A 12,629-nucleotide genomic window follows, 5' to 3' on the forward strand; every position below is an offset into this window, starting at 1 on the left:
CTTTGCAGGGTATCGTACTGGATAAGAATATGTTCTATCATTTCTCTGCCTTGCATGCAGCAACAGCAAATGTCATCTGTTGTGTCAAATTGTTGACGGTAACACTTCGTCCTCAAGCACCCAGCCCTGGCCTCGAAAAATAAGCCACTCCCTTTGGGAATTTTCAAAAGGTTTTCCCTTTTAATCTCAGATTTAGCCACCAAACACAGCTCCAACATCGATCGGCTTGTCCGGCATTTTCTTTTGCAAGTTAGTATTAATGTGAAAGCAATACTAGTCCCCCTAGAAAAAAAGCCGGTAGCATCTGTGTGCATATCTGCAAACAGTACATAAAGTTCCAGTAATGGCAAGAAAAATAGGGTGACGTCATCAAAGGCTGTGTGACACATAGCAAGCTGAGCATTGATTCAGATAATCCTCTACATGTTGTTAGTCGTTGTGTGTCGTGTATGTTCTCCCTCTGTCTTCGTCTCTTGAGTGCACCGCTGTTTTTCAACGATCATGAACCAACTATCTCGTCAAAAAGTGCTGCCCGAATATATTCACAACTGGCCGACCTCCGTGCGTTGCCAGTTTTACCGTCATTGGCTCCTAAATTGTAACGCAACCATTTGTCGTACAGTGTTCCATGCGGTGTCATACCATCTCACGTACATAGTATTCTAATTTTTTGTCATCTGTGCTTGTTCCACTTCCCTCAATAATGCCCGCAGGGCCATGAGGGTATTTGAAATAAATAATTAAAATAAACATGTACTAGTCAAGTTGGAGTCTAGCTTGAAATAGAGATTCGAACCGATGACATATACACCTTCAATTATGTATGACTCCAAAGACTTTCATATCAAAATTGTGATGCAACCATTCTTTGTACATCGTTCCGGGTGGCGTCATATGCACGCGGGCGTGTGTGTGGGTGCCCCAAACAACCATGCATCAACGTCTTGCGTCCACGGCATGCAAAGACAGCCAACCTCATAGCCGTGCAGCAAGTGGGTCCGAATGTTTGCAGACTGGTGCACAAGCAATGCGCAAATGCAAACTCGTAGAAAACAACTTTATTTATTTATTTATTTCCAAATACTGTTAGCCCTTGAGGGGCTGTTACAGGGTGGGAATGGTATTGTCAGTCAGTACAACACAGTTCTAGCTCTTTTACAAGTTTCAAGTGAACAAGTTTTGTTGAAAATACGTGTCGGTCAAGGTTATTCCATTCTATAACTGTTTTAGGCAGAAACGAAAACTTAACTTTAATACATGTACACCCAATACGAGTAAACAATGTCGGGTCATCTCTACCCATGTTCACAGAACTTTCTGTCATGCTGAGCTTGGTAGTCGAGGTCCGGCGTCTGTGTACATTCTAGTGCTGCCACGTCACTTCGCATGGTCTGCACGGCGCGTCCCACGCGTCACTGCCGATCGCTAGACGAATTGTCAACCCTGCGCAGCTTAGGCCCATCTGATCTGATGAAAATGTGTTAGCTGCATGCCTAGCTCCAAAGCTGAAAAAATTGTAGAATTCACATTTTCTGCGGCGTTGGTCGCGAGAAGGAACAGGTAAGAGTATGTCTTTTCTAACAGAGAGCAACCAAATGTTCATACCCGTGCTGGCGACAAAGAATGAGCAATAATATTGCAGTGACGAAAGAGAAATCAACAGCATTTTAATATGTGTGGTGCCACGCTACGCCAAAGGCCAAGCATAGGAGGAATGATCTTAGTCAAATTAAGGAAATCCAAGAGGTAGAAATTAATGCACTGCAGAACTTTCCATTACGGCGCTTTACATAGCCGAGCACCAACCAGCGTTGGGATGTTAAACCTCCCATAACCACCATTACCTACTCTCTTGGTAATATTTCATAGGCATTGCTCTTTCACTAGTGAGTTCCATTACAAGAAGCTAGTGTGAGTGCCTCATCTGTAGAATCATGTAGAATCACTCAGAAAAACTAGATTTAGCTTCATCCATGAACGCCGAGTGCCGAGCGTATGATTAGAGGTCAGTTTAACAAGGCAACATAATTATGACGCTGCGGGTGCATAAAGTGAACTTTGATGTCTAAAAGTGAGAAAAAATAATTTGAATGTCAGCCCAGTGAGCACTCCTTGCAACTTCAGCACTTTATTTTTAGTGATTCCAATCGATACACTGTCTCGCAATTTGCAAGTAAAGGTGAAAACAGCATGCTGCAAGGATACACAGGACAGGAGTCACATGATGGACAACCATCAAGAAGATATTTCAGCAAACAATGAGATGGGAGTCTAGCGGCCGTAAAGCACTGTATTCCTCGCATATTAGCTCGTGTGCAGCTTGATACATGTGCGTACTATACCAGTACATCATGCCTAATACCACATAACAGACCACTGGAAAACAACAAAATCAATGATATAAAGTTTAGATCACTAAAAGTCTTCATCGCAATGTTTTATATTAAAAATAACACATTTATTTAAAGCCAGATGCAACATCGAAAGTATAGCTTCAACGTGTTGGAGTTGTAATAAAAAAAAAAACTCTTTATTCCCCTCCTTTCTTCCAGTGGGGTTGTGCACCGCATGTTGAGCAGTGTCTTATCCGAAAACAACGCCGCAAGCTGAGGGCATGATATATGGAACTTAGGTGAGGTGCCTTTGAAAGCTTTCAAGGTACGAAATTGTTGCTGAAAGAGCTAAATCTGGTGGAGTATAAAGGTGCAAGGCTTTTACAGTGGGCCGTTAGAATGCATAGTTTGAATTGCTCCTTGAAGATAAGAAAGAAAAAGCTAAGCTGTCTTTGCCAAGGCTGGCGAATATTGTGAGTAGCACTGCCAAATGCGTCCTTTACATCTAATCCCACTATCGTTTGGAGCAGCGTTGTCACTCAGGTGTGGTACAGGGAGAAACGCGAACAGAGCGGAGCCTAGGTGCTCCACTTTTCGCCTTTATTTTCATCATGCTTTTACCTCGATGATAGCAGAAAGGCGCTAGAGTCATCTGTTATGCATTCTAGGATGACTTTATCTTACCACCCAACTAAAAGCACGATCAAAATAAATTCTGACAGCAGAGCGTATAGGCGCCGCATTGTTCATGTTTCTTTCCATCTCGATAGTACACCTAGACACATCTTGAGTGGCTGAGAGCTGATGGCCATTTTCAAGGTGCCACTTCAGGCGTGCATGTGAAGGTAATCCTTCTGTCAAAAACCGGCTTTTGGTATAGCTACTGATAATGAGGCCAAGCCAGCTTTAGAAACTCTGCTCTAATTGATTAGACCTAGGTTATCACAGAAGGAACATTTACTGTTAAATAAATTCTGGGGACCAAATGAAAGCAAACTTTTGCATCTCAATATTTTACAAAGATCATCTTTTTCTCATTGCAAAAACTAGCGAATTCTTTTCACCTTCAGTTCGCAAGGAAAGCAAATAACTACAAGCTGTCAAATCAGACCGACCCCCACCTTTCGGCCAAGATGAAACAAGAAAACACAACGCTTTTCTTTTGTGATAGTAAATTCAATAATAATAACTTCTAAATAAGCTAAAAATAGAATTATATGCATACTGACTTGTTGTATGCTGAAAAAGCAGGTAATCAGATAATGCACCCAAAATTTCAATAGCTCTTATAAATTAGCTCTGTGGTGCTAATTGTGGTGGGGCCCCAGAAAAGGCCGAATAATCAAACATCTCCAAACAGGTTAGGGGTTGGGATTTTTTCTCGGCGAATGTACTTGACATTCCTGCTCCTACAGTTGCAACTCAAACTGCATCTGGTGCTGCAGCAGGTACTGGTTTGACTCATAATGACTCTGACTTGATTGAAAAACATGTTGATGATGTTCTTGGTTATTTCAGATTGCTGCATTAAGACATGCTTGATCTAGATGCTGTCTAGCAAAATAATACCTTGCTTACCTGCTTTCTACACGGTTCAGATACTTAGTCATATTACCAAGCACACACAAAAGAATCGAGTAATTATGCCCTTTCGTTGTTTCAAGCATCATAGTATTCATCATCATCATCATCCTGACAACGCCCACTGCAGGGCAACGTAACAAAAAATGAGTGCGGTTAACACCACCAGATGCGCTTGGGCATGCCATTTCTCATGTGCACCTTCAATGGCTTGCCTCTGCAAAACTCATTTCACTGCACATAAAAGCACCTGTTGGTTCCACAAGCTAAGCAAGAGGGTGCAGTTCATTTGCTTTCTTTTTCAGAGAAACCATCTGCTTTTAGAGTATAATAAAGGTGAGACCACCCAAGGCACGTGGTAGATGGCAAGTGGCACTGCAAATGATGACGGCACGAAAGTTAGGAAGGAGCAAATAAGAACCAACACTCCAAAATTTCAGAATATCCTAGAAGCTATTTCAATGAAAACTGTTTACAGGCTCACAGTAATAGTTGTAATGCAATAATGATCGTGTACTTAATGTACAAATTTTCATCATTTACTGCAGCTATGTTCCACAATAATTGGTGAGAAAGAAAGACCTTTTGCAAAGAAAATAGCCCCAGTAGTCTTCAAATGCTGCATCAGTAGAAATCTATCCACTGCTTGTGCCTATGCTGACTCCTACTGTGCGCAATTATCTGTGTGCAATAAAACATATTTCAGTGTGCTGCTTTTAGCCGAGGAAAAAATTCAGTGACTGCTGGAAAAAAAAAAGTCCCTGAATTGAACTCCAAAAAAATTGAAATCGAAAACAAGTATGATGCGTGAGGTTTGTAGCCTCAAAGCTGATTGTGGGCTATGAGGAATGTTCTAGTGATGGGTTACAGATTAATCTTGCTCGCCAGGGATCCCCTAGCATGGACTGATATTGCACAGAACATGTGCATTTTTATAGTTTGTCTGCATCTGAATATAAGCACACAGCTGGAATTTGATTCCACTAGCGTGACCTCAGCAGGTGAATGCCAGATCCACTGCACCTCTGCAGTGAGTGATTACCACACATATTAAAAGGGTGTAATGGGTCATCCCATGTCAAGTGATCCAGTGTTTCCTCAATCATCAAGATTTTGTTGAAAAAAAGATCTTTTGCTCCCCACTCTTAAACATTATCCTTAACAGCTTAATATTTCTATGAAAATTATTTTCACGCCTTGACAGCACTTCTTTTTGCCGATTTAAACAATAATGATTATAATGAACAATAAGCACTTCTTTTATCAAATGGAAAGAATAGTGGTTAGAGTGAAGAATACTTTTTTCTTGAAGTGGTATATATAGTTGAAGCTTATAATGGTGCTTAAAGAAGGACAGAGGATTCTGTAGACTGTTGGAAAACATTTCGTTTGGAATTTCCTCATGGCCCAGGAAATGCTATAGGATTGTGAAATCATTAAAAAGGCAAAAGTACAAAGACAGACACAAAAGCACACTCTGTGTCTGTCTTTTTGTTGTCGTCTTTAGAGCACCTTCCGATCCTATAATGCATAACAAGCTAGTCCAAATGCTGCCGCTTCAGGAAATATGGCGCACAAAAAACAAGAAAACTTCTGGAATTTAATTTTCTTTTCTTTTTTTGTAAAGAACTCAAGCAGAAATGAATATGTTTCATATATAGCATTATAGTCGACCGTAAAAGAGACAACAAAAAGACCTTGCTTATGGGTGATAATAACTGACATGGTCTTGAGGAATATACTTGTGAAACACAAACTTTAGCGAAAACATCCAATTAGAAGAGCAGGAAGCTCGATCCCCTTAGTGGCCCAAGCAACCATTATACAATAAATACTATTAAAGCTTTGCCACTGCTCGACAAATTAAGAAAGTTTCAAAAGTATATTATTTTTTTAATGCTAGATAACATTTTTAGAAATTTTGTGGCAACACTGCTACACCAGGGCACACAGGAAGCAGAAGGCACTGCAGAGATTGCAGACTAGAGTCGACAGAGACGCTCATCGTATGCATCCTATTTGAAGCTTGAAACTGCAGACGATAAACAAATCATAGCCTTTGTTGCATCTGTATTTCGTTAAGAGTATGTGGTTTTGCATCATGTTTCCTATAAATGAATGGTAAGGCAACTTCACTAATGTTCTTGGAAAGCCAGGGTGGATATGCATTCCTTGTAAATGCTTGCACTGCACATGCCATGTCCTATAGGTAAATAAAGATGTGCAAAATGTAAGTTTATAATAATCTGCTCTGGAACTGAAGCTAATTGTCATCTACTCATTGCAGAGGAAGATTTATCTCGGGAGGATCTCTTTAAAAGTGACGTGCTGAATGCATAGGGTACTATGCTTTAGGCTGGGCCTAACCGCAAACATCCTAGAATGCATACAGGGGATGTACAGCTTTTGGCAAAACTAAAGAGCTAAAGGGGTTTGGTTATAAGCCCAGAGTGTGGCTTTTGTAGCATTCGTGGATGTCCTAACCTGTGGAGTGGTAAGGATGACAGTTTCTATCACTTTAAAGAGATCTGGAACTCTTGCAATGCACAATAAGCCGCACAACATGGCCAAGAAGAAAACCCTGTGGGCTCTTTGCTTTTGCCAAAAGCTGTAGGAGTAATACTACCTTTCCGTTAGCCCTTTTCACGTGGCACAGTTCTAGTGTGCACTCAGACTGAAACATTAGTTGTGCCTTTCATTTCCTGTCCTCAAAGCCTTCTCCTCCTTTCTAGTGAGCTCACCAAGCAGCGTTACGCTTTTTTTATTTATGCACAATATTTTGTTACAGCCATTTTTGTGATAACACAGTTCAAGTATGCAAAACCTAATTCTCGATATTTTTAATTATCGCTATGTTATCCAGTCAATGCACGAAATAAAAATGCTTTCATACACTACGGTAGCAATAATATTTCAATGTGCCCAGCCAAAATCGCACATACAGAAGGCAGTTTTTTCAGATATATCATGTTGAAGTGCACCTGCCATAGCATATATAGATCCACACTTTGACAGCAAACTCTGACTACGGATCCCGCAACATCATGTTGCTGCTGAAGCAGAGAGCGCTGATGCCGGCATTGCCTGCTGTTCACAGCATCTAGCTAGCCATCTCCTGAACCCCATGGCTTATCAGGCACAAAAAGCATTGTACATCTTCCCTGAAAGCAGTCAAACAAAAGAAGAGACATACTCCATCCAGCAGTGAAGCTGTGTCACAGGACGAACACAATTAAGGCAAACTTTAGAGACTACAATGCACAGCCTAAACTGTTTACACGATGTCAACTCTGAGGAGGTACAAAACAAAATAATCTGCTTCTGTGTCAAAACCGTTTACATGTAAACTCTGAAGCGGCACAAAAAAAATGATCTTCTCAAGACAGGCTTCAGAAAACATGGCCACTCTAAACAGTTACCATTCATACAGTGAAATTATTATTTTTTTTTTTGGGGGGGGGGGGGGGTTTGTACTTGTACAAAAGCCAAAAGCCTTTTTGTACTTTGTACTTGTACTATTTTGGGGGGATTTTTGTAAGCTAAGTCTATGCGGCAGAAAAGTGCGACTGTCCTGTACTATCAATGTTACACTGCCACAAACACTGCCATAGCTGCTGCAACTGCTTGACATCTAGCAATTATGGAAAGAATATTTCAGCTAGAGAGAAGAGCACAAAAAAAAATGCAATCATTAATTGAAAACAGGCTTTTTGTGAAAGCCTGAAGGCAAATGAACTAACACATGATCTGCTGCCAAAAAAAAAACTATGGTGGTGCATGAACAGAATGAAGAATTCACTGGGAAGATCTGTGCACATAGTATCATATATATTCTGTTGTAATACAGTGGCACAAAGGCCTTAGCAAACACGGCCCGAGCATGAATATCTCAGTGCTAACTAAAAGTTAAATCTTACTATCATTGCAACAAAAATGGAGCCAATCTGACGTTTGCAGAGGTCACACTGCCACTTGCACGCTCCCAGAAAACTTGAATAAATAATGCTTTGATTGCTTTTATCTTATATTCCCATATAACAATGATGTTGACATGTGGACAAACATCTCACTTCCTTTTATCCATAGCCACATGGTACATGACGTATATTTTCACACCATACACTACCTCATAACAGAAAAGTGAGTTAAATTAATCGGTGATGTCTTTAGGCTGAAAATTGCACAAAGTCAGATTACACACAGCCACAGTGAGTCGATTAAACTCTCTACTACAAGCCCAACAACATGCATGATTACAGTGTTTGATGGCTGACTATATGACATACTCAGATGACCCAGTTTCTGAGGTCACCAAGATGCCAGCCAACAAAAAGTCACAAACCCAGAATCCCTTCAAGTTGAGCAGCCAAGAACTTTCACTTGAGGGGCAGTTGCAGCTGGTTCAAAGTCAGGGAGGCATGCTCGGGAAGAACTACATCTGCACAGCCACCACATGTTTTGAGTTATTCTTCTTCCACTAGGCGCGAATGTACTCAGCTGGTGGGCCGCAAATGCATGCAGAAATGATTTTAGAGGACAGCACATCACCCTGATTATGACTAACTAACAGAGAACCGCATAGAGACAGTTAAAGATAATATTAAAGAAAGGGACTCACTTGCAAGCAAAAGTAGGCATTCCCCTTCTATTTGTTCAGCAGACCTAAAAAATTCCGCTCACTTCCACTGCACAGCTTGCTTGTGCTGCTACCACTCCTTAGGCTTCTTTGCACAAAGCCTGCAATGCAACAGAGAATCTGAGCTTGAACACGAGTGTCCTTTCACATGCTAACACTGTGCCCTGAGCAATATATCTTTTCTGATCTATAACACACAACGGAACCAGAAAAGAGAATCAGAAGGCTGAAACACCAAACATAGGCTCTTACACTGAAAACATCTTGGCAAGCATCGTTTTAATGCTTAACCCTTTGCAGGACAGCAAGACTCATGTTGTATCGCTTGCCTCACATGCCAATTAGCAAACTCACAACACTGCACCTAGCGTATTAAAAATTTAAGCATATGCCAAAGAAACTTGACGTCTTCAATGAGGCATGACTGGGAAGCATGTCAGTGAAGCATGTGTTTCACATTTGAACCACCTTTCTTTGCCTTGTCCTCATCCTAGTAAAAACCCGCACTAATTCAATTTGAAAAGCAAATGCTTTAGTTGCATAGCATTTGTGTAACAGAATGTCCAGCATAGGAAAACAAGTGTCAAATTAGAATTTTTGACTTCACGCTTTTCATGCACAGGTTCAGCACGAAAGAAAATTTTCGTTCAGGTTCCAACTGCTTCTAGTCGGTTCAAACCAATTCAGGACCGTGGAGAATTTATGAACACCATAATCATCATCATCATCAGCCTGACTACACCCACTGCAGGGCAAAGGCCTCTCCCATGTCTCTCCAAACATAGTGGTGTGTTTTATGCAACTTTCTTGATGGTTTGTTTTCTTTTCAGGTGACATTAGTATGCAAACTAAAGGAGACAGCAATATATTGCAACTAGGCCCACTCGAATTTACTGCCCATGAAAAAAAAGCTAAGGACAAATTTTGCACAAATTTTTAGCTAGCCATCTATACGCCTTTGCATATTTCAAATTTGCACAGAAATTTTTTTCGTTCATTTCTCAGTTAATTTGCATCCCACAGTATACTCTCATGTGGCTTTTGAATCATAATGGTGAGGATAAGACTTGTATCGCACAATTAATAATGTGAGATGGGAATCAGATACTGAGACAAACAAAATAATGTGCTATGCTCTTAACGGAGACATTTCACCAAATAGTCAACAAAAGATACTCCTTTTTTCTCTGCACAAAGGAAATTTCCAGTCACTAAATAAAACCCAAGGGGCTTCCCTCAGTCTTATCAGCATGTAATAATAAGATCTAATCAGTAAAATTGCCAAATCTAGGTATAATAATGATTTGCTATACCAACAAATTTTACTTTAAATTCAGGGTATTCGGCAAATTTTCGGAAACCGAGAAGTAAATGCTGCATTTTATGCGAAAAGTATAAAAGAGAAAGTGATGGGATGTGAACGTGCAGACATAATGTATTCTGCAGAGGCCTTCTAGCATGAATAGTACCTTTCACATACAGCCGAGCCTTTTTATTCGCATTGTTCACTCAACTTTCACTTCAGATGTGAAGTATAGTTAAATGTAAAAAAAAAACAAAGAAAGAAATTTGGCAATTGCTTAAGATGTTCTTTCCCACGAGAATAAAACAGCTTGGACATTCCAGATACTCACAAACAGGTCTTTATGCTGAACGCATTGGAATGGGAAAACTTTCCACCGTGTAGATGCAATGCCACATGCCTTTGAGCATACTGAAAGCATGGAAGATTGCTAACATCATATTCACCCATGAGGAAGAGGATGTTCAAGACATTCAAATTTACAGGTGGCTTACCTTACTGGTCATTGCTGACAAAGCATTAAGTAATTGATAACACAATAGCACCAGTTTAAGGGCCATCAAGAAAAAAAGCAGCTAGGTTTCTGGAAAGCTTATGGCTAAAGGTACGTCGGACAGACCGAGCTGGCTCATTTTTTTCCCGGGCACGTCGGGCGGAGCCAATCAGTGTTTTCAAAGTTTGGTTTTCGATTCTTGCTTGTCTGGATTTTGTCCTCGCTGCACTTGTTTGGATTATCGCCTACAAGTATAATATACCTTTGATTCAACAATCTGTCCATATTGGGACGAGTAGTGTTCGGTGTGCATACTTCGAGTGCGCCAGCGATGAACTTTCATGTGAAAAACAAAGTTGTGAGCAAGGCGCTTGCCTCATCTTTCCTGAAAAATGTCCAAATTCCCTAGAAGTAAATGGTACATGCTTCTGGGCTTGCGGTTGCTCCAACCCTCATGCAATCTGGTGGAGGAAGTCTATTTCGGCACATTCTCAGGCCTTGTTTTTGCCAGAGTACAATCACAGGCATCAAATTACTCGAAGCATACTGTTGCTTTTGCCATGGCTGTGAGCCAGAATCTAAAAGTTTAAAAGATGAACATTTTATTTGCCAGTAAGTAAGAGCTAGCATGACATTTGTTATGTCACATTAGAGACAGGTGCTGTGTGCAGGATATGGATGTTCTATCCCCAGCAAGTACTATCAGCGTCAATTGAAACGCGAACAAGCCAATTGAAACGCGAACAGCACAAATCGCAGATATTATACTAGGGAGGCAAAATACATGAGCAGTTGATTTTCCCATCGAAGCCGAAAAGACCGCTCTTCTGAAATGTTAATAGCCCACGCCTGTATTTCACCTCCAGCCTCTAATATGCCTAATTTTTTGTGCTCGCGTTTCAGGTGTTTTGTTCGCATTTCATTTGACGCTGATAGTACACCACGGCTCATCACAGGCCGGCGCTGAATTACCTCCAGCAAAAATGCTAGTGACAGATTGATTAAACTACGAGCAGATCAAGGTGACAGGTTACAAGACTGTTTACTATGCCAGAGTGCGAAGGCACCGACTGAGTACACAGGTCTGCTGCCGCCATCACTTGAATGCAACATGATAGCAGTGCTCCCAGCACACAACCGGGAATCAAGAAACCCATCTGTGCCATTTGACAGAATACTGCGAGTATTTCGCTACATCTGTAAGTGTCGCCTGAGGAGAGGACGAGCTAGATATACGCCGCAACAACTAAGCGACAGGCGTGTTGGAAGAGGGTCTCTCTTTGCAGCTCCTCGAAAGTCTCTATTGTGGCCATGCAAAACTTTCATACACTTGACGGAAACGGCGCACATCATATACTTTGCAAGCGACTTAAGCATAGACCTGCTCTGATTTCTGCCATACCTTTAAAGGAAATGAGCTGGTTACATTGTATGAATCTTCAGAAGCTTCGTTCCGGGAAATGTACCCAGAATTAAACCATATTCACGCCACCAATAAGATCACAGAGAAAGGTGCTCAATATATCCTGCCCCTGTACACAGCTTTCATAGATTACAAGAAAATATTTGATTTGGTGGAAACAAGCAGCCATATCGGCACTGCACAGCCATTGTGTGGGAGAGGATATGAAGGTGATGGTATGTAAGTGGCCGTGGTTCTTCAGAGTAAAAGTTACTGAATGCCAATTATTGAGGGTGTCAGGCAAAGTGACACAATTTCCACTGCCATTCTTCACTGCCACTGCCATTCCTCAAGTGTTTATAACAGGTCTGAACACGGATATCTTGGAAAATTTTCGAGATTGAGAGTAATGTATACCCTTATGGTATCCGCCAATTTGCTCATGCAGAAAATCTTGCTGCAGTCACGTACACCTCTTCTTCAATCATCAACGCTGTTTTATTACATATACAAATATATGCATCATATCCCAACAAACGCAAATCATCATATTTTCGCACAGTCAGAAATTGCACATACGGCGAGTGTTCTCGCCTCAAGCCTGCTGCCGTTAAAGTGCTGCAGGTGCATGCTATATACAAATCGAGTCCGTATTCCCCACGGCAACTCCTGCTTCGTGCGGGAAATCCGAAGAAGGCCCGGATGCAGTCTTCTTCCAGCAGGGGCTCCCACTTATCGCACCGTTCGAATGCGCAACGATCTCTAAAGCGCCGCGAACTCTAGAACGTTCCGCTCACGTCCGACCTGCTGAACACGTCGTCGAGCTGGCGAAAAGCCAAGATCGAGGTAGTATGTACACTACCACCAGGGGCTGCCATCTG

The 12,629-nt window shown here is 41.3% G+C and overlaps 1 long non-coding RNA gene across 1 annotated transcript; it reads right to left on the reverse strand.

Annotated features, from left to right (window-relative positions):
- Positions 1 to 1,042: 1,042 nt before the first annotated feature.
- On the reverse strand, positions 1,043 to 10,178 carry LOC149352253 (uncharacterized). The gene is made up of 2 exons (XR_016290718.1): positions 8,533 to 10,178; positions 1,043 to 8,352 (listed from the first exon to the last, which is right to left on the reverse strand). It is a non-coding gene; the product is annotated as an uncharacterized LOC149352253 (long non-coding RNA).
- Positions 10,179 to 12,629: the final 2,451 nt, after the last annotated feature.

Source organism: Amblyomma mixtum, chromosome 3 (assembly GCF_055824585.1).
Source record: "Amblyomma mixtum isolate Tamu chromosome 3, ASM5582458v1, whole genome shotgun sequence".
Lineage (NCBI taxonomy): Eukaryota > Metazoa > Arthropoda > Arachnida > Ixodida > Ixodidae > Amblyomma > Amblyomma mixtum.